Genomic DNA, 24,715 nt, shown 5'->3' with positions numbered 1-24,715 from the left:
TTTTCAAGAAGTAGAGAAATAGGAAATACATGATACTGGCTCAACACTGACAAGAGGAAGTTACAAACATACGTAGGACCCAGCAGCCACGGGCAAGGGTTACACAGCCAAAGGAATCACGACTTTCAAAAGAAAAAAGTAAATAAAACAAAGCACAAACAAAACAAAAACCAAAACCAGAAACAAAAAAAACCAACCCCATGGAGGGAAAAAACAAATCTAACAACAATAAAAAAAAAAAAACTCCAGAAATGGAAAGGTGGGGGGAAAAAGAGCCCCATTCCCACAACTGGAAACACGGAGGATAGGTTATCACACACAACTAAAGCTGTTCTGGATGTGTGAAACAAGTTCTCCAAATGCCAACAGGGCGGTGTCCTGGGTACCAAGTCAAGCATGGCATGTTCTGGGCATGGTCCAAAAACCCCCACACACCTGCAAAAGCAGTGTCCTTGCTGTTAGACACTCAGCCATGGCGATGGACAAGCTGCTCCCTGCAGGTGTGGGTAGGGAGAGACCCCAGGCGAGGAGGGGGCCGAGGGGGCTAAAAGGATGCCCTTTCGGTGGGAGGGGTACTTCTGGGAGAGCAAGCCAGTAAGGGACAGGACTCTGCACCTCCTCATATTCCCAGGCCCCCTGCCCTGGCCTGGGGTCAGCCTGGGGAAGGCCGGTTTGCAGCCCCTGCAGGCCCCAGCAAGTAGCCTTGGGATATTGCCACTTTGATGTCCACCTACCTGAGGCTGGTGTCTTGGAGAGGGGACCTGGTGCCCTGAACCTGTGGGTGTCAGAACCTTCTCCCAGGCCCACCCCTTGGCTTGGAAGGGAGAAGGAGGGGCGAGCCTGCCAGTGACCTTGGACCTTGTCCATTTGTGGATGCTCTTCTTTTGCAACAGTTAGCGTTACCCAGGGCTCCCCCAAGTCTTGCCTCACCTGCCTGCCCCCAGGACCTACTGGACAAAGCCTGCCCTTAGCACCCTGGTAACTGGGACAGCGGGACCCGGATTGTTATCAACTGGGCTGTTTCCTGCAGAACTTACCCCTATTCCCACCTCCTCCCTACAGCGGTACCTCCAGGTCTAGGCTGGTCCCCAGTCAGTGTTCCTGAATCACACTCCAGCAAGCCCTACTCCAGCCTGACCAATCGCCTCTGTCCACAGGGGCCAATATCGGGCCAATCTGCCAAATCTCCCTCCTGAGCCTGGTCCTGCCTCTGACCCTTGGATATTGTGGATAGTCCTGAGTCTTGCTTCCTGTTTCTTTTCTTAGAGTGTGGTGAAGATCAGGTGAGCAGGACAAGACTGAGGCTGGAAGATGGCTTGGTGGGCCTTGGCCTTGGCTCCACTGAAAACTAAGGATGGAGGCCAGCTGGGCATAGCAGTCAGGATGAAGGGCAGATGCTGGTCAGCACACTGGCTGGGGGCAGCAGGGATGCCAAGGGGTCAGCAGGCTGGGTCTCAGGAGCCTTGCCATGGTCGCTGGAGCTTAATTCTGGGCATAACATGGAGCTGTGGGAGACCACCCAGGGGCAGGGGGAGGTGGGCTCCTGCAGAAGTCACATCAAGTCAAGATGGGGGCTGCATGAGAAGCATAGAGACTATGCAGTTTGGCCTTGGAGCTAGACTTGGATGTGAAGCTGAACTTGGCTTATGCATATGACCTTGTAGGGGAAAAGCAGAATCCCCAAAATATCGTGTGCTGAGCATTCAAGGAGCTGGAGCAGAGAAATCATCAGCTGTGTGCCAGCTGTGCCAGGGGCACCCAACTGGAGTTACTGCAGGTGGTGACAACCTTTCACAGATCCCAGTGAGAAGTGAAAACAGTCAGAACTGCCAGAGAAGGACATAGGCATAGATGCGGTGGCCCTGGGCGCCAAAACAGGCTAGAAGGGGCAGATGTGGGATGTCCAGGAAGGTGGAGTGATGAGTCCAGTTTGGGTGGGCCTGTGGGTGGCCAGGGAGAGGGACAGGAAGTGAGGACCAGGACAGGGAGCCAGTGGCACGAGTCGGCACAGGACATAGGTGGAGCCACAGTAGACAGATGGCATAGGGAGGGCCTGCAGGCCTATGTGCTCACACATATCAGCTCCAGGAAGAGCCACCAACTGTATTAACTTCTGAGCTGTGGGCCAGGAGGACAGTGTCCTCTTTCCGAATGATATGTGGGCGTGTGGGCCAAGGTTCCAAAGTGATGTTCCCGGGTGGCTGTGGCCCTGGCGAGTTGCACCAACTTTCTCAGACACAGAAGGCCCTAGTGCCACCCAGTAGTGGGGGTGTGATAACAGACTCCCGGGGGCCAGGGGGTGCAGAGGGGACCAAAGCATTCCAGGCCTTTGTGACGATTTCCATTCACCTGCAACCTCACGTGCCGGCCCAAGAATCCCAGGGCCAGATGTTGGAGTGCTTAGAGACATGCGTGTCGCTCTTCTACGTGGGTGCTAACTGCTATGACTGTCACCATGCAGACACCAGGTTTGAGGAGTCTTCCAACAAGTGAAGTAACCTTGGGGCAGAGCTGGCCTGGTGCTGGTGTTCAGAGGGCTTCCAGCAGCAGCCAGCACCCTGCCCATCCACCCTGCTGCAACCAGGGCTTGGCAGGGAGGGCAGTGAAAGATCTGTTGGCCTGGTCTCCCGGGCCTGGGAGACGCTAGCCCTTGCCCTGCTCCACAGTGGGGATGGGGGAAGCCTCCTTCCTGCTGGCACCATCCTTGCAGGTGGCACCTGCCCAGGATGCCTGCCTCTGCCCAGCGCTGAGCTCCTCTTCTGCCAAGTGTCAGGAGCCGTGTACTGTAGCCACACTGAAGCCATTTTGAATATAGAACTATCGGCCAGTGGAAAATCCCTGGCTGGCTAGATGCTTGAGAAAGAAGTTATGAAACTAATCACACGCTTAGCTTCAATTGTTTCTAGCAACTGTTTTAGAATGTGATTTATGCTATGCCTGCCGACATCATGTTACTGATTAGCTATGCTATTGTTGATATGCTGGTTACTATGGTTGATATGGTGGCTGCTCAAGAACAATGGGTCTGGAGACCATGGCTTGCATCCTAGTTTCTCCTTTCCTCCCTGAGCCTTAGTTACTGAAGAATATAAAAGCCCTCAATTAAAATCAATAAACTGACAGTTTGATCAGACATCCTGTCTTGCTGTCCATTCTTCGTGTCTCTTGTCCCCCAATCTCTCCTAGGTGGTTGCGACCCCCATTGACTGTCCTGCTGGATGGGACAGCCAAGGTTTCCTGGTTTCCTCGCTTCCTCACGCAGTCTCTGGTCCCCACACTATCCCATCTGCATTTCCTTCTAGCTGGCTGTGTCCCATTTCTTGCCACAGGCCCACCAGTGCCCTAAATGTGCTGCTGTCCTCTGATAGCATTGCCATCTCCCCTGAGGGTGTCTCCTGCTTCTAGCTTGCTCCCCCATCCCAAGACACTTCCACTCTGCTGCTCCCCACCGCTCAGCCATCAGGCCTGTCCCCCTCAATCTGCCAAGGCTGAGGGGCCCAGGTCCTCCTGGCCTGCCCGTGAACCCTGCACCTGCCCACCAGGTCCTCCCTCCAATGCTGAATCTGTCCTCTCTGTGCCCCTGTGATGTCCTGGCATTCTTGCCTCCCAGGCCTTATGCCTCTGCCCTCACCCCGCACCCTCTGCCTTCCTTTGAACACCCTGCCGCAGCCAGTGCTTGCTTTTTCATAGGGCACTATGTGTTGTCATCATTTATTTACACATCTGCCTCCTGCAGTTGGCTGTTTTATTTATATTTTCATCGGCGGCGCTCAGCACGGGGCCTGGCATATGCATAGCCAGCGGTGGTGACAAACCCTCAGCAAGCCGCCCCCACGGAAGGGTGGGCACCATGTTCTGATCCTCTTGGCCTTCCATGTGATTGTCTTTGAGGAACACGATGTGGGGGAACTGAGCTTGTGTGTGCACAGTCACAGGAGTGTCACCTGCTCCTGCTCTCACTCCTGCTCACACCACTTGGAGGAGCTGGGGTAGGCCTGAACGAGGGGGAGAGGTTGCAGGGGTGCAGATGAGCCATGCTGGGAGTGGCCCCCGTCCCTGTCACCCCCCATGACCCAGCTGGAATTGTGATCTGAATAAAGCAGTTAGTTGTATTTGAGGACCGTCTGTTGTACACTGAGAGCCAAGCAAGAGAGAAGGGAGCACCTATGCTGCACTATTTCTCCACGCTGATGTTTTCTCGCTCGCTGGGGCTGATGCTGGGGGAGGAATCCCGGACACAAGTCAGCAGTGTCAAGTGCATTCAAGGGACTGTTCAGCCATTGTCCCAGTACCCGACTCTGGGATGTGCTCTCTTTCCATCTGGCAAAAGGGATGCCCTGCCCTCCCTAAACAGCACCTGCGCCCCTCCCCTGGCCACCACCATTCACTCTCCTGTCCACCTTGCTGGCCTGGATTCCCCTAGGCACCGCAGGCAAGCAGGATCACGCAGAGTCTGTCCTTTTGTCGCTGCTGTCCTTGTCACAGATGTCTGTCCCGATGTTCACCTATGTCCGAGTTCCCTTGGATTCATGTCCCATTCATGTCTGCACGTGTCAGGTCTGGGCTGACAGACACTGAGTTGCTTCCACGGTTTGGCTGCTGGGGGCTCATGGTCACTCCCAGCCGCAACCGACTCTATTAGCAAGATCCGTAGAAAAGACGGGCACGCTGAGCGGGGCCCCGCGGTGCTGGGTGCTTTGTTTCCAGGCGAGGGAGACCACGGACAGCACCAAGATGGGTGATGAAGTTGTAGACAAACTTGTGCATATTTTTCACCAAATGACACAAGTTACTTGTCAGAGACTAATGGGCCCACTCCCGCCGGACTGGAAGGGCTGTCTGGGGTGGTAATAAAGAGGAAGAGGTGTCAAATATTAAAAGGCAGAGAATTTCAGAGGCTCAGTGGCAGAGAAGTCCATTAAATCAGAGCCCTGGGAAAGGCTATGCGGCCCAGTAATTTTTTTTTTCCCCTCAGAGCTCAAGTAAGAGCCCTGGCTAGGTGATAAATGCTCCCAATCGCATTGGTATTTATGACACATATTTGATAAAGGACCTGAAAAAATTTTAAACTCAGAGCAGTCGGGAAATCAACTGAGAAAGCCCACCACAACCCATCATTACGCAGGCCCAGAGGGTGGTTCATCTGACATGCGTGACACCGCAGGGACTAATGGGGACTTCCTGTGAGCACAGCTTCCTGCAGCTGTGAAGGGAGGCCACGGCTGCTGGGCCCCAGTGGACAGCAGCCCTGTCTCCCTCACGCCCTCCTCCACCCCCAGCTCCTGACCTGACGCCTGTGTCCCTCCCTAGTCCTGATGCTATTCTGAGCAGGTTCCAGCTTCTAGATCAGGTGCCACACAGCACCCTCAGAGGCCCAGCTGCCATGGTCAGCGAGGCAGGCTCTCTGCTCCAGACGGTGCCAACCAAGTCTGCATCCTTTAGACAGATGCACTTCCGGCCTGGGCTTCTGGTTTTTAGCTATCCTTTTAGCCAAACGGCAGCTCCTGCCCTTTGCCCAAGAGGACACTGAGGCCCCACAGCCAGCCCCCACCTCTTCCCACTGCCCTTTCCCAGCCAGGCCCACCGGGTGCTGAGAGCCATGACCTAAGCAGTAGATTCTGGCGGTGGGGTCCTCTTTACATGTACATCCCAGCCCAGCCTGGGGACACACAGCTGGACTATCCAGATGTGCTTCTGTGTGGCCCTTGAGGCTCCTTGCCAGTGGGCACATTTTCACACCATCTAAGATGATAGAAACAACATTTTGCAACCCTCAGAAACATTCTCTTGTCAATGCCTAGGGGTTGTTCCTGTGTCCCTCAGGCCTAAGGAAGGCCTGACCAGTGGCCATGGCCTACCTGGGCTAGGGAAGACCTTGGTCACATCAGAGAGTTACTGGTGGTGACTCTGTGGCTTCTGTCTGCCTCCAGGGCCCCTGCAGGAAAGGATCACCTCAACCCCTTGTTCCCGAGCATGCCACATGGGTTCTGGGATGTGCTATTGCCTTGTTTTAGCCTTGTCCGCTAACCTTGTCCTCTCACCCATCCACAGTCTCTCTTCAAATTCACATCCTGTTCTTGTCTGAGGTGGACTCTTCTCCCACACTTGTGCCTAATGGGTCCAGGAAGGTGTCCCCAGGAGGTGATGGTCCTGGAAAATCACATGGGGCTGGAGGGGTGAGGGCAAACAGGTGGAAAGTCTGGGAGGTGTAGAGGCCATGGTAGGGGGCTGGATGCCACCTTTATGCCCCAGGAGTCTGAGGCTGCTGGTGGATTTACTGGGAGGTAGAGAGAGTCAATTTTCCCTGTGGCACTGCCCAGAATTGACCCTGCGGGTCCTGACCACACACCTGAGCCCATGTCCCTTACATTCTGTGGAGCCAGGCTTTGCCACCACACACTGCTCCGTGCTGCTTCTGCTGGGCTTTCCCTGCCAGTGCAGCCACCTGGCTCCAGCCCTCCCTCCCCTGTTTCCCAGGCAGGAAGTCAGCAGGCTGAAGCACGCTGGACTCTGAGAGACGTCGAAGGGTGGGAACTGCAGGGCAGAGGAGGCAGTGGGTGAGCAGGAGAGTCCCTGCCTGGGGCAGGGAGACTGCACAGCCTATAGGAAGCCAGGGAGGGGTTACAGGAAGGGTAAGGGTGTTGGGTGCCTGCTAGCTCTGTCCCTGTTGCAGAAGCCAGTATACACAGGGTGCACGGTTTTTGCAGGGTGCACCTGCCAGCATCTCAGCAACCCTTACATGCCTTCCTCTGGGCCAGGCTGAGGACCACAGGAGGCATGTGGTTTCCATCCCAAGCAGCTCAGTCTGACAGAGGTGTGGATGTAGACCATGTCGGCTGCTCAGCATCAGAGCCAAGAGACACCTCGGTGCGCACGTTGCTGGGTGAGGATGCTGGGTAGGTTGGTGAACATTAGTGCACTTCTGGCTTGGGGGTAGTTTTGCTGGAAACTGACCCTGTGGTAAGCTTATTTTCTATCAGATGTTAAGATGAATGATAAGATGAATGATAAGCAGGGAACTGTTTGGGCCTCCAGGCAGATTTCTCTAGACACCCTCCTCCTGCAGTCACACCTGCCTGGCACAGCCCAGGTGGAGCAGAGGGGAGGAGCCCAGATGCAGAGTCTAGAAATATGTGGCTGCCGGGCACCTGTGGGGACAGAGGGCTGGTGGGCACCTGTGGGGAAAGGGGGCCGGTGGGCACTTTTGGGGACAGAAGGCCACAGGGAGCTCAGCTGCTCTAGGGTGGCCGGGCTCTCCACTCCAGCACGAGACCAGGGCCCTGTGTTCCCTCCATGCCCAGACCTGGGGAGACCTGCCCCCACTCAGGGTTCCCGGGGCAGAGGGGAGACAGATGTTTATGCAGTTCTGGGAAGGGTTCCCTGCAGATTCCAGGGAGCATGTCTTTTGGAAATGGAGGTTCTCTAAGCCCTGGACCAGAAGCCGATATTCTCCAGCGAGAAACAAAGAGTCGCCTGTGTGCAGGTGGCACCCCAGAGCCCTATTGCTCCCATGCCGCATGCCATAGCATCTTGCTTTGTATGATTCTTCCTGGGGACTTAATCCCACAGAGATATGTCCAGCTGGGAGCGTTGGACCAATCAGTCCTGGACCTAGGTGATAAAAGGGCCTGGGGAAAGGTCGTGGAGGGAGAACTGGCAGAAGAGAGATGGTGGAAAGAGGGGAGGGGGCAGCCACAGGTCTCCTCCGTTGGCTTTAGCAAAAGCACATTATTTCCTAAGAATTCTGTGAGCCACAGTCCAGCAAATAAATCAATAGTTTTAAAGGATTTGCAAGAATTAGTGAACCAGAGCTGGGAGTACAATCAGTTCAGTTACCCAGGTAAAGAGGGAAATGAAACGGAAACCCCAGATGCCAAGGGGCTAATGGCAGTTCAGAACACCGGAATCCATTTGTGGGAGCATTCGCAGCCCAGGGGGATGAGGGGTTGGGAGGCAGGCGAGGAGAAGGCGTGTGTGTGTGTGTGTGTGTGTGCACATGTGTCTTGCACAGCCTGCCACGAGGAGTGACCTCTCCCGGTTGTCGATCTGTGCCCACCTCTCCTGCCGGTCCTGGCTGTGCCGGACCAGGCAGCACACCTGCCCCTTGCCCTTTCAGGGAGTCGAAAACCTGGGATTTGCTCCTAGCTTCTCACACACTAAAGATGTGTCCCCATCACACAGGTCATTGCCAAGGTCATTGCAAGTCCTACTCAGTTCAGTAGAAGGAGGAGGGTTTGGAACTTCCAGGTGCTCAGACCCTGGGCAGAGTCAGGGGTTAGCTCATGCCTTTCAGGGCCTGTGCCAGCCCTGGCAAGAGCTGGTGTGTGTGAGTATGGTGGTGGTGTCGGTAAGGAAAAAACAGGACCTATGCTGGCCCTGTCATATGAGCTGGGATATGAGAACCATGCGCCCTGGGGAGAAGCTGGCTCTCATCCTGCCTGGGATGGACCCTTCTCCCACTGCCCTGGCTCCTGGGCCTGGACACCAGCATACTCACCCCCTACCCACCAGCCTGATGGGCAGAGTCCTCAGTATGCTTCAGCCTGGGGAAGGCACCCCCGGGCTTGGTACCCAGAGGCCCCAACCAGGACCCGCCATGGGCTCTACTGACTCTCTCTTCTCATTCCTCTTTGATCATCTCTGGGCATCCTGTGCTATCTCTTTCCCCTTGCTATGTGACATTTGCTTGCCAAATTCTGGCTGCACAGACAAGCTCCTACGGGAAGAGATGCCACTTTTCATGGCCAGAGCTCCAAAAGCCTCCGTCCGACCCAAGCAGCCATCTCAGGTGTGGTCCCGGAGGCTGTGCTGCAGGGGATCACCAGTGCGGCTGTGTCTCCACACACAGGAGGGACAGGCCTGTCTGGGCACCCGGGCCTGTGCTGCTGGGCCCTCCACACTGATGCCCCTGACACGGGACATTTACTGTCCCTGTGATTTCAGCTGCATGTCTGGCTTTAATGATATTCTCTGCATGTGTCACATCTCCATAGATAGCCTGACGGACTGTTCTCCTAGAGCCTGCCACAGTCCCATGCTCATCAACGCGTTGGATCTAGCTTCACGTGTAGCCGGTGCTGTGTTGCACTGCTGGGGTCCAGCATGTGTCCTGGACTCAGAGGTGAGTGGGCACACATATTGGGGGGCTCAGCCCCACATCACCCACCCCTCACAGGCTGTGTGTCCAGCAGGGTCACCCACCACTTGCTCACAATGCACCACTGTGTGCTGGGCCCTGGGTGAGGCAAGAGGAGGTGACGTGGCCTGGAAGATTGCCTTTGCGTCCCTGAGCTCCTGGGCTGTGACAGGTGGCTCAACACCCCCGGGGCTGTGTGGGGGCACAATAAGCACATTAGTCAGCTTTTCATGGCTTCCACTAAAACCCCCAGAGGAGGAGGGAGGAGGTAGGAAGGTAAATTTCAGCTTATAATCCCAGATGGAGCCAGCGGCCACATTGGTCTGACAGCTGACAGTGAGAATACATGCAGTGACAATCACATGGAGAGCTGTGCGGAACCCAGCGTTAAGTAACCAGCCTCCCCAGATACACCCCAGGGACCCAAGACCACCCCTGGGCCCTTGTCCTAGAGGGCAAGTCTCTACTGTTACTCCAAGAACCACTAGCCTAAGGCTTGGGGTGGGGAGCAAGACTCCCAACACACAGGCCTTTGACGGGGATTGATCTGTAACAGGAAGTGAGGGTGCAGCAGGAAGTCTGGGGCCACACTGCCAGGCTGTTTGCTTCCGCCTGGAGTTTCCTTGTCCTCCTCACTGCAGAAACACACACCAACCCTGGAAGACTGGGCTCTGTGCTCCCTCCCTGCCTCTGCACCATTGGCTCACCCCTTTGCCAAGTCCAATGTCGACTGAGTGAATGACCTTGGCTGTAAGGGAAAAGGAAATGGAAGACACGTCAGAGGTCGAAGGTGGTTCTGACCAGCTGGCTCTGCCATGCCTGTGACTCCAAAGAACTGATCGGAGGATCCTCAAGACCCCAAGCACAGTCACCTGCTTGGGCCTAGGGTGGGTCAGGCCTAATACCGCCTGATCAGCAGCTGGCCTCATCCTGCCCAGCTCTCCCTCCATGGCCACCAATGATGCCATCACGTGCTAATGTTCCTCTTAGGAGCAGAGGCATCCCCGGGGCATCAGGGTCTTGCGCAGTCCCCCTTCGGGCAGCAAGGTTGAAGACCTCCTGGGCTCATGCCCTGACATGGCTGCTGGTTTTGCCTTTTGGTTCTCACTCCCAAGATGTCTCAGAGCCCAAAGACATTTACCAGAAAAAAAAAAATAAAATAAAATTAAGGAAAGACAGCTCCAAGAGCCAGCAATGCATGCAAATGAATGCAAATAAATACAAACTTCTATACATATGTTTATGCAAATAGTCTTGTGGTCCTTGCAAATCACTCACCCACCTGAGAGCAGCTGCCCATGCTTTCTGGGTGAGAACTCCAGGCAGGGTGCCTGGGCTAATGACAGTGGTATCAGGGCCTTCCAGAACAACGTTTCTATTACAAGCTTGTTTTGGAAGGCCCCTAAGGATGCTCACTGGGGTCTGGTTCTGTCCACCCAGCTGCTTCCCAACCCCTCTACTCAGGACTCACTCAAGGCCACAGGCCAGGGAGGGATCCGGACCTGCAGGCCAGTGGGCACCTGTAGTCAGGGCAGAGAAATGGGGCTTTCACAATAGCTGGGGGTCAGTGCTGTACCCGTCTGGGCAGACAGACGTGCGGCCAGGCATTCAGCCCTTGCAGACAGGAGGCCCTGTATGTGCTGCCCACCTGCTCAGAAGCCAGGAGGCTTTGGATTTCAGAGGAACACCTGCCTTCTCAAGATCCAAGATGAGAGCCCCTGGTGTGTGTTTCCGCTGCTTGTGCATCCAGCACTCATCTGCCGCTCCTGCCAGGCCTGGAGGTCAGCCGTGGCCTCCACAATATCAGGAAACCCTTGCTTTGCTGCTGCAGCCAACTGCAAGTTCTGCTGGTCCCAGCCTCGCACCCTCCCTTAAGACTGCTTTCCTGCCTGCCAGGATGGCTTTCCCCAAGCTGAGCATGCTGCCCCCTGCTGGTTGCCTGGGGTGGAGCGGGTGAGATGTAACGGGAGCTCTGAGAACTGTGCCCTGGTGGTCTGGAAACTGGATTCAGCTTGCCTTGGACAGCCCTTGGAAGGGTGCATGCAACTTGCTAATTTGCTAGATGCTGCAGAGATATAGGCAGACAGCACCCCGGAGGCTGCAAGGAGCTGGCACAAGGCCCTGCGGGAGTGGGGAGCTGGGCTGTCTAGCATGGAGAACGGTTTGGGTAACTATGGGAGAAATGGTGTTTCTTCCACAACATTCCTGCCTTACTGTCCTGCCCAGTTCCCTTGGGACTTTATGCGCAACTTGAGGTGGCAGAACCATGGCCTTGGCACCAGTGTTTTGCCTGCCTCTAGCTAGGCAAGGCTATACAGTGCCTCCTCGGATGGAGGGGAAAGTCCTCTCTCCCTTCAAGAAAAAAGAGAACTTGATCCATGCTTAGCCTGTGACCTCGGGCAGCACAGGCATGAGGAGCGGGCTGTGGGTGACCTAGACTTTCCAGGCTGTGACGGCAGCCCAGCAGGGGCTGCAGTGCGAGCGGCCTGTTCAGGTCTGGCTCCACAAAGGGCTGCAACCTTGCAAGCCCCCACCTTTCTGGGCCCTGAGCTGACCACCCACCCCCATCCCAGCCCTGACACGTCCTGGGGTTCCAGTTCTGCTGAGAGAATGAAAGCCGTGGGATGGAGGCTGGCCCTGTTGTCCATAGGGGTTGTTCTGAGTTCTTGGTGGTCCAGTGTTCCAAGAGGAAGAAAACGAGCTGTCATACTTGGGAACTTCTGCACCATGGAACCAGCTGATCCCGGGTCAAACATTAGCCATTCCTGAGTGGCCACCCAAGCACCTAAGTTAAGTGCTTCCGTTTTCGGTGGGTTTTTGTTTGTTTGTTTGTTTTTGACATTCGGGAGTCAGAGAGCAGGCTGCATGGGGGAGAGATATGGAGATAACACAGAGAACATCTACTTGCTGGGTCATTCCCCCGACGCCTGCCAACAACCCACACTGGGCTGGGGCCAGAGCCAGGAACACAATCCAGTCTCCCTAGTGGGTGACAGGGACCCAATCCCTTGAGCCATCAGCAGTGCCTCCCAAGGTCTGCATCTCGAGGGCAGGCCGTTGGAGTCAGGAGCCGGAGCTGGGTATAGAACCCAAGCACTACTGCCAGGCCAAATGGCCGTTCCTAAAGCAAGCATGTCAAGGGTATTTCATTCTTTACTCCAGGAGACCCCTCAACGCCTTGGCTGCCTTGGCGCCAGTCACTCAGTGGTGGTGTGACAAAGGATACATCTTGGAGGAGAAGTGGACTGATCAGCCTCAGAGCCTCCCCCGCCGGTTGGCTGGGGACATGGTCAGCGAGTCTGAGGTCTGACCCACACAGGCTGTTGTTGCCCATTGCTGGCACAGGGCAGGCCGTGGGCAAGGACTCTCTTGCTCTGGGCAGAAAACGGCAGAGCTATATGTCTCTGCTCAATGGCCAAGACTGCCAGGAAAGACATGTGTCCTTCTCCTGGCTGTGAGTATAAGTATTCCTGGGGGCTATAGACCATCTGGCGGGTCCCACAGAGTCTAGAACCCAGAGTTCAAACCAGTCCAGCGCTCAGAACCTCGGGCTCAGAACAAGCTCAGAATTCTCATCCAGAGCCATGACTCCCCCTGGAGACACCTGACAACCTGAGGACCTGCACCAGGAAGTCCCGCCCAGCCCTCTGATTGGCACCTGACTCTGCAGGGTATTAATTACGACCAGCATTTATCACTCATCTGTGAGCAATAAAAAGCCTTTTAGGATGCGGGATGGGAGGTGATTAACTCTATTAAGTGGCGGTATGGATCTTCCTATCTGTTGCTTTCATAAACATAGTTGTAGGCAGAATGTTTTATTACGGGCATAAAAATGTCCCACATCACAATGCATAAGCACATATCCATGTTATATTTCTTCCCAGGACTCCGCACCCCCAGTCCCCAACCACTCGGAAAAGAAAACTACACGTCTTAATAATTTATGCTCCAAGTTTTAACCAGAATTATCAATGGTAGCACCGCAGCTTTCTCTCTAAGCAACACAATAGATCATAGTAAAAATGTACCGACAGGCTATGTGTTCCTTTGATTCTTTTTTTTTTTTTTTACCTGAATCAGCGGCCCAAATTCCAGACACAGCAAGTTTAGGGGCAAGCAGCACACTTTGGAATTTAAGCCTAAGCATTTAATCTGTTCTTTCCATAAATTTCTGCTGTTTGTGCTTTATAATGATCCTACCAGAGGAAGTTTATTTATATCGCAGATTCTCAACATCAGCACATTGAGAACAGAACGGCAGTCGCTCAGTCAATAGCTTACAGCCATGTATAATATCACTCCGGAAATCAAAAGCCCATTTGAAGAAAAGAAGACTCAGATTAAAGTCACTTTAAGACATCAATAACTCGGGAACCGGCGCAGAAGTTATAAATACCCGCGCGCCTATGCAAATGCGCCTGGCAGACGCACCGCCTCCGCGCGTTGGGGGGACCCCGGGCGTTCCCCCCACTCTATGGGCGCCGCGTGACAGGTCGGCAGCGCGCCGCGGGGACCGGCCCGGGGCTGCGCGAGCGCCCGCATCACCGCGCGCCCGCCCACCCCTTCCCGCCAGCGTGTGGGCAGCCATCACCACCAAGAGAAACATGTGAAGTGGCCAGCGCTGCCTAAAGGGTGCTTTTGACATTGTTGGCGCTGTGTCCCCCAGTGTCCACCCCATTTTCGACTCCCCAGCATGCAGCCCCACTTTTTGTCCGCAGCTAGAGAGGGACGGAAGTAATGGGCACCAGGTTGCCATTCCCAGGGTGCACGCTCCCTGCCACCTGCTCTGAGCGCAGCGCACCACCGCAGCTCACTGCTTCCTGTCTTCCTTGGGACAGCAGAGCACCCTGTGTGGTCATGATGACACCCCAGAAGGAGGTGTCAGTGACTGGAGCTGGAAAGGGGTGGGTGGTCCCCGGGAGGAGGTAGGGGTTGGGTGGGAGGGGCCAAGGCTGGCAGGGAATGCAGAATTAAATTCTGGAAGCTGCCAAGGCCTCAGATGGTTCCGGGCTTGTCTTGGCCAAAGCCCCCAGAGATAGTTTGCTGCAGCAAAAACCCCTATGGGAGAATCGGCTGATCAGCAGTCAGGTGTGTCAGGGAGCAAGTCCCTTGTAAGTGGGCAGTCATACATCAAGCAAGGGGCAGTGGGTGAGAGGACCGGTTGTGGAAGTTAAGCCCTGCAAAGCTGTGGATGCTGGGGGGCTAAGGTAAAATGCACTGCTGCCCACAAGACGGCCTCGCGCTTAGATCTTGTCCCTGGGCTCCTATCTTCCTGCTGCGTGCCCACAGCAGCACCTGCTGCGTGCCCTGGGGCAGCACCCATCACTGCCGGTTCTGGTCACCCATGTGTTCAGCAAGTACTTAGCAAGCACCCACCCACCATGTGCTAAGCACCAGGGACAGTGCCAAGCAGTTGGAAAACCTGGCCCTAGTGACACGTGGGTTCCAGTGGGCATTGGGTGACCTGCTCCTTGGTGGCTCAGGAGGGCAAAGTCGCACGCTGAGTCAGTCTCATGCGCCCATTTGGCTGCCCAGGGGCCCAGAACTCCCAGCATGACATCACCTCTCCTACCTTTGTCCTATTGGGCCTGGGTCTTGCTCTTGGCTTTGGAGGTGTTGCCCAGGCTGGGGGCCGGGGGGGTTGGGGGGATAAGGATAATGAACTAACAGGATGTGGGGGAGCGCGGATATATGAGGGCACTCCAAAAGTCTCATGGGAAAATGGAGTTAAAACATGAGTTGGGTACCAAAAAAAAAAAAAAAAAAAAAAAAGAATTCCATGTATGGTTTTATGGTTTTCTTGAAACATCCATTTTCCCTGTGTGTTTTCAAGCAATGTTGTACCCTCAGGCTCCCACTTTCCTCACCCCTTGGGGGGCCGGGGGACCCTAAGCCAAGCCCATGCTGTTGCTCAGCAGGGCAGGAGTCTGACTCTGTGGACATAAAGAGTCACCTGGGTGTCTGGTAGCCAGCCTGCCAACCTGGTCTTGCGCTTCTCTTGCTGACTGAGCCAGGACAGGTTGGATGCTCTGCTTGCCCCAATTCCACGTGAGCCCTGGCCGCTTCCTGCCCCAAAGGAGGAGTTAAGTTCCTCCCACACTAGGGGCTGTGGGCAGTCCCAAGCTCCTGCTCCTAGAATTTTGCCCTTTTTCACTGGGTCTTTGCATTCTTTTGGGTAGTCACTGCTCTGCCCGGGGTCTGGGCTTGGTAACTGGAGACCCTGATAAGGCCACACCTGACTTTCCTATGGAAGACAAGAATCCTGGGCTCGGGAAGGGCTACAGCATGAATGAGAAAAGAGGGTCCGGTGGAGGAGGTGGGGCTGCAGGATGGGATGGAGGTGGTATGGTGTGCGCGAGCATACTTCCTGCCTGGCTGGGCGGTGGTCCAGGCCATGCCCCAGGAGCCCCTGTGTGCAGATGGAGGGACAGGGAGGCACGCGTGGGCAGCAGAAGAGCATGATGTCTGCCCTGGGCTGGCCTTCTGGGCCTGGGATTCTGGGGGTGGTGATGGGGTGGGCAGGCTAAAGGCCAGTGGCCTGTGGTGACAGGTGCAGGAACTATTTCTGATTAGATGGACCGTGCAGGGCACCTGCTGTGACAGCTGGGGCGGGCGGGGGGGGGAGGTCAGAGAATGGTAAGCAGGCGGCACAGGCACTCAGGGATCCAAGGTACCATGGAGACCCGCATGGGGGGTAGATTTGGGGGAGCATGGGAAGAGGGAGCTGAAGGCCATCTGTTTGTGGGCCATGGGGCTCCTCACATGGGGCACAATCTGGGGTACCCATGAGGGCAACCCCTCCAGTCTATAGTCGGCTGCTCATCTTCCAAATGCGGAAGCAGAGTTTCTGGGAGCTGGGGAAGCGTGCGGGGAGACTGCATGCTATGTGTGGTTCATGGGATTTTTTTTCATGAGTCACAGTGGTGCTTGCCCCGTCATGACTAACAGGTCTTTCAAGTCCCCTCAAAGTATTCCTGGAGAGTCCCCACCAAGAGTAAGAGTTTCTTTTGCGGCAGAAAAAAAAAAAAAAAAAGAAATCCATGCCTAGGTTTTTTCATAACGGGCATTTTCTTAATTTATGATGCAATGATGCAATTTTTTTTTGCACCAAAATAAATTCAAACTTTGAATTCCATTGCCCATGAACTTTGGGATGTGTCCTGACCCGAGTAACATCCTTACAAGAATGTGGGGAAGGCAGGTCCCTTGGGGCTGTTCAGATTGTGCACTGCACAACCCCAGCAGGTGCTGTTCACCTCCCCTGTCACCACAGGTGTCGTCATTCATTCTGACGGTTTTCTGGTAGGTGGCAGGCGAGGGTCTTGAGAAAAGGGTCCTGTTTTTACATCTCACGGAAAGTTGCTAAATCGGCCGGTGGCAGCGGGGGCGTTCCAAAGTCACTCAGTCGGGTGGGGGAGACAGACATGAAAATAGACCCTCAAGATGCTCACTGGGAAGAACACTGAGTGAAGTGCGCACGCAGAGGCTTGGGGTTAGCTGAGGCGAGGGCTTGTTCCCTCATGTGGTAGAGGGCTGGGCCTCCCATCCCCCTGGTCCCCCTGGGAAACTGCCCAGCCTGGCCAGACTGCAGGAGAGGAGTGGCTGGCTCCTGGGGCCGCACGGAGAGCTTGCAGAGAAGCCTGGATCCCCCTCTCGCTGGCCTTGGACTGCCAATGTGGCGTGCCCCTGGCTCTGCCTTCCCACCGCTGCTGCTGCGAGGCTACGACAAACAAGCCGGAAGTCTGGTTGGCTTTGCAGCCTCAACTCTGGCCGCCTTTCACGTTCCATGGCGTGGGAGCACAGGCCTGCCCCACCAATCAATGCTCCCTGGAGCCCCTCGCCTCCAGTGCTCGCCCCCTGCTCCTCCAAGGCTGCCTCACTCACCCTGGGGGTTCCCATTCTGGGCTCGTGGGGTGAGCGGGGTTCTGGTGTCACACTGCCATCCCCAGAACCAGCCACCAACACAGTCTGGCCAGACCCAGTCATCCCCAGACACAGTCGCTGTGCTGAGGATGAGGGCTGGGCTGGGCTCTGGTTCTGATGGCCTGGGCTGCGGCTCTAGAAAATGAAGACACACACTCCCCACCCAAACTCCTTCCTTGTGTTGGTCTGGGTGGGAGAAGAGCAGGACCTTCAAGGTGAAGGAGTGGGAGGCAGGGGCCTTGGGGTGGGGGTGAGGGAAGGCTGGGAAGGAGAAGGGAGGGGCTGAAGCTCCAGACAGCGGGCTCCGCCAGCCTTTCCACGCCATGCACCTGCAGGCCTGGGCCACCCTGAGGGTGGGGAGCAGGAGACAGGCTGTAGGGACGGAGCAGGGGGAGTCCCATGGAAACCTAGCTCCACCTTGTTGTTCCCGATCCAGCTTCTGTTCCCTTCAAACACTCAAGAGCCTGCAAGGCCAGGCAGCAGGATGCCCAGGTGCCTCACCAGGTGAGGCTGGCAGGGTCCCAGTTCTCCCCAGAGGATCCTTCTGCCCTCCCCGGGCAGCCTGGCCTGCAGTTCTGTGCTCAGAGTGCCCGGTGTGCCCAGCCTCCCTCCCAGAGCGGGCTGGAGGCTGCTTCCTGCTCGGCTGAGTTCCTTCAAAGGCAGCAGCACAGGGCTAATCTCGCTGCCGTTCAGCAATGCAGAGTAATTTGCCCGAATGGGGATTTCTGCATATTTATACTAATGTCTGCGTTTAAAGCTTATGAGACAGGGAATTGCTGAGAGATGTCCATTAGCAATATATACAGCCTGCAATTATTTCTTTAGGGTGTGTGGTTTGACTGCAGAATATTTTATTTCCGTGGAAGGCGTGGGCTTTGCCGACTGTGTTTTCTTATGTACCCCAAGAAATCAATAAGAATGGAGGAGAAGTGAGAGGAGGCAAGAATGAAAGGAGAGTGACCTTTTAGGAGTCAGACCACCCTACTCTGGGCTGCTTTCATTCTCAGAATCTAAATGAGCACACAGCAGTGCGGGGCACTCAGTGTGTTTTAGGGACATGGCTGGAACTTGCGATGCTTCCACAGGACTCAGGCACGGCTCTGGGTCCATGCCCTCCCGCGACCTGGATGAGGTGGCAGGTGTACCTTGCCAGGGACAAGAGGGAAGAGGAATGAAGGGCATCCCTGGAGGCCCCTCCCCAACCCTGTGCACAATGGGACAGGAGCAGGCCTTGATCTGAAGCAAGACAAACCTCAGCTCTCTAGAGCTTTCTGGAACCTAGTGGGTTCTGGCACAAGCAATGTGCATAACTTTTTCCTTCCCTGGGTGGGGAGGCGGCTGCAGTGCCAATGGGAAGATGAGCCTTAAGACAGGTCTTTTCTGAAAGCAGAGAGATCCCTTCCTTGAGAAAGCCACCCCCTGCCTTGCCCACCCCTGCACTAACCTCAGCTCCTCTTACCACTGCCCTGCCCCTCTGGCCTCTCTGCTGCCACAGACATAAGACACAGCACGGGCACTGTAGACTTTACCTAGGCAGACAAATCCCAAGCAGGACCTCCCTGACAGTGGGGCACCTGTGCCCTCTGGAAGGATGCCCCATCTTTTGGCCATTGGAGTGGTGACTGCTCAGCTGTGGCTGTTCCCCAAGGGGCTTTGCAGCTACTCCATGACGCTTGTCATGCCTGCCCCCAAGAGCTGCCCTGCTTACCATCCTGACCCTCTCTGTGCCTGCAATCCTCCAGGCAGCCCTCCACACTGTGGTCTCTGCAGTTCTGGGACAGTGGGACAGCCCCATGGGACACTGGCTGGCCCTTTGGCAGGCCCGTGCCCGCCTGCAGCATAATCTCTTTGGGGCAGGTTTGCGTCTGCTGGTGGCATTCCCTTGGTGGCGGTGGCGGGAAGGCAGTAATTCTTTCCGGACCCTAAAATAGTTCCTTCAAGTTGATGCTGGCTTCTCCCTGCCTTCTCGCATGGAAATCTCTTCCAGCAGGCATTGGGGTCCAGAAGCGGGCCAGATGGTCCCTTTCCTTTTATAACACGGCCAGGCTCGTGAAGGGAAGAGCTATCAACACAAGTTGGTCTTCAGCAGATGTTCTGTGGGCACAACAAGAGCCACTTTGTGCTCAGAAGCAACTGTGAGTGGCGCTGAGTGGGGACGAGACTGCAACGGGGCAGAGCTGTGCCGTATGCAGGGGATCTGGGCCGCAGTGTGATGGTCCCTGCTCAGGCTGCAGCTGCTCCTTGAAACTCTGCCCAGGTGTCCCCGATCCATGTCCTTCCTGGAAACTGGGCCAGTTCCTGTCCCTGAGCCCTGAGAGCCCAGGTATGGCTTGTCCTGCGCGTACCCATTGTTGATGTGCCAGACAGCTTGGTTGGGCTCCCAGGCCTCTTCCAGCCCCCCTCCTCACCCCCTTCTACAGGCTGAGGGTTTAGCTTGCTGCTCTTGGGTCATCTGTGAACTCACTTCTCCTTTATCTGTAGCTTGTCCGGTCCCTGTGGCTGCACTGGTCTGATTCAGAGACTTTGCGAAGGACAAAAGCGGCTGGCCAGAAAGACCATCTGTTGAGCTTCTAGAATGCCAAAGGCTGTGCAGGGTGCCGGTGGGAAGCTGTGTCCTCGAGCTGTGTGCTGGTGGCTTCCCATCCACTGGTGACATCAATAACTGCTTCTAAATGGATAGGTTGCTGCTTGGTAGATGTCAACAATTCCATTCATTTGAAAGGGCATACGCTTAATTAATAGACCTCATTAGCCTCAGAGATGTATCATCTTTGCATGGAATTGGCTCTTTCATGGGAAGACTGGCTCCATTAACTTTACTGCAATTGGCAATACTTTGAGTAAGGCATGAGGGTGGCAGGCTTAGAAGAGAATCCCCAGGGCCTGGTGCTCTGTGTACCTCTTCCGCTCATGGATTTGTTTTGGGAATAACATCCTCTCAGTTATCTGCCCACCTGCCTGCCCATCTGTCCATCCATCTCATATCACTTCGAAAGATAAGGGTTGAACCCCAAATCACCCATTTGTATAAAGGAATATCCTACACATGCATAAGACACAACACGGACCTTAGCCCAGACATTCCTCGCAACAGGAAGGCCACAGCAGGAAGCGCCAAGGTGTGGTCTGGGAGAAGGCTGACATGCTGAGGCTGACTGCACGGGATCATCTGGGCTATCTCAGAAATACTGGGTGAATCGAGGATGGCTGTCGGCTGAGGGTGCTCTGTCTCTCCACCTTTGTGCTGTTCTGGAGGCCGAGGCTGTGTGGGCCAGCTTCCCTGGACTGGGGGTCCCTCTCCCACGGCCTGTGTCTAGCCAGCTGGCTCAGTGTCATATTGCCAGGGCTGCCGTGATCCCTATGGAGTCCCCAAAGGAGACCATGCAGCTCTGACTCCGTTTATGGGACCAGTGACAAGAAACCAGGAATTCTGCAGGTAATGAGCATCTCTATAGAAGTGGCTGACAATACAGGGAGCATTTTCGGCTCCGTTGAGATTTCTGCAGCCCACCTGTGCTCACTCAGCCTGATGGACACAGGGTCCCCTGAATCACCGTGCTCCGAATCACCCTCGGAATTCCTGAGCCTAGGGCTTCTGAGGTTCTTGTCCACAGGCTCCATTTTGGGTTTGAGGGAGCACAAGGGGCATGCTGACTGAGCCTTCCAAGGGTGCCCTGGCCTTCATTGGATGAATTTGGCTGGCCAATAAAGGAACACTCATTCCTAAGAAGGCTCTGGGCTCATTCCGTGGATCCCGCTGGCAAGGGAAGAGAATGAGCACTCAGCAACAGACGTTCACTTGGCATCTGATATGCAGAGACCGTGGGTGCAGCTCTGTTCGTAGTGGATCCTGAGCAGGCTTCTCCAAACCTGAGCACCAGGGCAGGAGGGGCAAGTCAGCCTTGTCACTGCTGCCTGATCTCTTGGGGACCATGTTGCACATGGGACACATGGTTGGATGTGACTAGAGTCCAGGAAGGAGAGGGGAAGTGTGTGTGTGTACCTGTCTGGTCCCTCTGCATTTTTTTTTTTTGTTCACTCCTGGTGGGGAGGGGCTGATGGCATCTGCTTGGGTACACTGTCTGAACCTATGGGGACAGGCCTGGCTCTGCCATGGAGCTGCCTGGCTCCTTTCTTGCTAGTTGTCTATGGAAGGAGAGAGCACATAGACCCCAGCGGGAGGGGTGGACTTCTCAGGGAGCTTTCTAGCAACAAATTCTGGGGGCTGTGTCATGTTTTGGGGATGGACACACTGAACTCCTAGGACTCCAAAGGAAATGATTCTTACACTTGTAGGCCATGATAGCTTGTCCCCACAGCCAAGGTTTTGTAGGGCAGAAACGCACTTGGGGTAGTGATGTGTGGGGCTGCAGCTGGGAGCCATGTTAAAAGGAAGGATCAACCATCTCCATCCTGATGAGGAGAGGAGATATGGAAGAGGCCAGCTTGGTGGGTGGCAGGACACCCGGGAGATTGGCTTTTTTTCCTCGTGTGCAGGCTTGAGTGGCTGTGGGCATCTGCATGCATATGAATGCATGTCTCAAGCTGATGTGCCACAATCATCACAGAAACACTTGGAGAGCTCTGGCGTGATGTGGCAGGACCAAGGAGGTGACTGTCCCCTCTCTCCCTGCAGCCACCTGGCCTGTCACCTGGTGTCCTTTCAAGAGACACTTGACAAGCTGGAGCACGACCAGGGAGGACACAGGCATGGCAAAGAGACCCCTTTACAGGACCAGCAGCTGAGGTCACCAGAGCTGGCTGAACTGCAGGAAAGGAGGTTCAGCATCTTCCCTCCTCTGAAGGGCTGTCATGTACAACAGGGCCCTGCTCAGCTCGGATGGCCCCTCAGGGCAGGGCCCCGGTGGAGAAGGGAAGACAGCTCCTGACCGTTCAGCAGGCCAGCTTGGCAGCCAGTGGCACCTCTTGCTGGCTCCTCTCCCTCTCCCCATGCCAGTTTTGCTTCCACCAGATGGCTTCTGGGACCCATAGAGCAGGAGGGCTCTATGGAAATCAAAAGCGAACCCTAAAAGAGGCACGACCCTAGTCATGGGAAACAGAATCAGCGTCGGTTAACAGGGAGCAGGATGGGCCGCTTGCAGTCAACCACAGTAGACATGGGGTGAGTGTGTGTAGCAGGGCCGCTGACAGCACCCACAGGGAAAGCCATGTGTCACCTGTCCCCAACGTAGTGACAGTGTCTGTGCTCAGGGCTGCCCTTTCCCTGTGCTTTTAGGAGGACACACACACGGTTAGGGATGAGCTGTTGTCAGTCCCCCATTCCTGCATAGAAGCCCTAACTCCCTGTGTGGCTGTGTCTGAAGAAAGGGTCTTTAAGAAGGTCATGGAGGAGATGTGAAGTCGTAAGCACGGGCCCTACTCCAAGACAAAGAACTGGAGGAGGCTCCAAGGCTGTGAGGGCCAGGAGAGAGGCCATGTGAGGACACAGCATGAGGTCAGCCAAGCCAAGGAGGAGGGCCCAGGAACCAGCCCTGCCACTGCTGCTGCCATGTACCTGTATCCTCCAGAATGACAAGTAACTGTAGGCTGTTCAAGCTGCCCAGCCTGTGTGCCTTGGAGGCCTTCTGCCCAAGCCATGGCGCTGGCCCTGTAGAAGTCAGAGGAAAACTACCGTGCACTTGTATCTGAGACACTGAGCAATGCCAGCTAGCAAGGTCATGGTCAAGAGGGGCGGATGAGGTCGTGGGAAGCCAGTGGGCTTCTGGGGCTATGCTTGGTCATCTCCCGGGCAGATGGGGAGTTAGGGAGTAAAATCGCTTGTGACGTGCTGTAAAGGCTGCAGCTTCCCTCTGCTTGCTCTTTTTTTGTTACACCTAGGAAATAGGCAATAAGGACTGTTTCAATAGATGGCAACCCTTTGGCCGTCTTCTTCTTCAAGTGAAGTACACAATGTTTTGTGTTCCTAAAATACTACACTTGTGTTATTTTTATCTCTTACATTTCTAGAAGAGCGAGGATGTTCCTGATTGGAATGTACCTTCAACAAAATCGTTGCTCATGAAAGCAGTTTTGTGCAACCTTTTCTTCAGCCTGGTCTCTCGGAGTGGGGATCCTGTGATGGCCTCCCCATGCCCATCACACAGTCATCTTGTGCTCTGTGTTCTTTCTTATAAAACTCCTTGCCAGATTCTGTATGCTTCTAGGGGCCAGCCCTGTATGGCACCTTCTCCCCAGCCAAGTCAGCAGGTGTCGGGAGCTGGGTCCCCAGCAACTTCCTGGGACAACACACCAGGAGCGAGCAAGATGCCTGAGGACTGTCTTATATTTGTCCCAAACTTCCCGGCCAGGGCTAATGGTGCCCAGGTGTTTCTCACCTGGGCTGAAGGCACTAAAGATCAAAAACACCTTCACTTTGCAAGGCTAGGATGGCCTTGGAAACTGGTGGACACTTGCCCAAGACCAAGGTCACTCCTCCACCAAACACTGACTCGGGAGGCAGACAAGTGAGTCTCGTAGACCGACCAGGCATTCAGAGAAAGAGTTCTTAGGTTCAAAGGCCTAAAATCTTTGACCCATCTCAGATCTGCACAGGCAAATGGCTTGAGTGGAGTGTGTGTGTGAGAGAGAGACTCCATGATGGATGAAGCTATTGAAACAATCACAGCTCTGTGTCCCTGCCCTTCTCTCTAGCATTCTTCCCTAACGCTTCTGTAGAATGACCTGCTGTCTCTTGCTTCTCATTGTCATCTTAGCTGTCTTTTAATGCCTCTGGCAGAACTGCCCTCCCCCTCTTTTCTCCAGTCCTGCAGCGTCATTGCTGAAACTTCCTGGCCCTCCCTTCATCCCCATCCTCCTGATGGAGTGCAGACTCCTCCAGAGAGGACACCCAGCTTTCTCCCAGGGCCTGGCACTGTAGCTGGGGGGCACTGGGCATCCCATGTGGCTGCTTGTCCAGCAGAGGACAAGACTGGTATAAGGCCCACAACCTGTGGGGTTCCCTGGATTATGGAAAAAGCTACATGTGGGCTGTGTACATCACAGGTGTGTAAAACTTCACAAGTACTTGGTGGCGTACCAGGAAGAGTGGCAACAAGATGCTGGCCCCCTCATGGCCTCTGCACCATTTCCTGGAGTCCTCCCTCCTCTGAAGGGGACTGTGCCCTCACCCTCCTCCTGTCTGTGCAGCCCTTTCCTGCTCAGCAGCATCTAGACTCCTGTGGCCCTGCCTGTCTGACTGTGGGGCTGGAGCAGGACTGTTGGCCCAGCAGGGCTTGGCTGAGAGCTGGGACTGCAGGTCCACCTCCTCCAGCACAATGCAGAGATGACCAGGGATGGCTTACCCTGCTCTGGCTCTGCTCAGCTGCTTGGGGTGGCCCGGGGTCAATGGCTGCATTGTGGATGACACTGTCTCTGGGTGGCCTGACTGCCTTGGCTGTGTCTTTCCGCTTGCCTGGTTCACTCATAGTCAAATGATCTGTTAACAAAACCGTTAAGCCCTGGACAACCCTCCAATTAAGGAGGAACAAATCCCCTAGGACACGGCCCTGGGCAGGGGAGGAGGGCTTTCAGAGCTGGCTGGGGCAGGCACTGCACATGCACAGGCAAGGAAGAAACAACGTTGTGCACCAGAATTCCCTGGGCTCAAGATGGGGGTTTCCTGGGGGAGGCAGGTGGGTAGGGTTGGTGGCTGGA

At 55.2% G+C, this 24,715-nt stretch overlaps 1 protein-coding gene across 1 annotated transcript in view; it reads right to left on the bottom strand.

The window, feature by feature from the left end:
- KLHL29 (kelch like family member 29) overlaps positions 1-24,715 on the bottom strand; it is a 250,149-nt gene that overhangs the window by 18,156 nt on the left and 207,278 nt on the right. The gene's annotated exons all lie outside the window — the stretch shown is intronic.

The sequence above is a fragment of the Ochotona curzoniae genome, unplaced genomic scaffold, assembly GCF_017591425.1.
Source record: "Ochotona curzoniae isolate NIBS_2020 unplaced genomic scaffold, NIBS_Ocur_1.0 contig_883, whole genome shotgun sequence".
In the NCBI taxonomy this organism is placed as follows: Eukaryota; Metazoa; Chordata; class Mammalia; order Lagomorpha; family Ochotonidae; genus Ochotona; species Ochotona curzoniae.
This window is presented reverse-complemented; position numbering and strand designations above follow the sequence as displayed.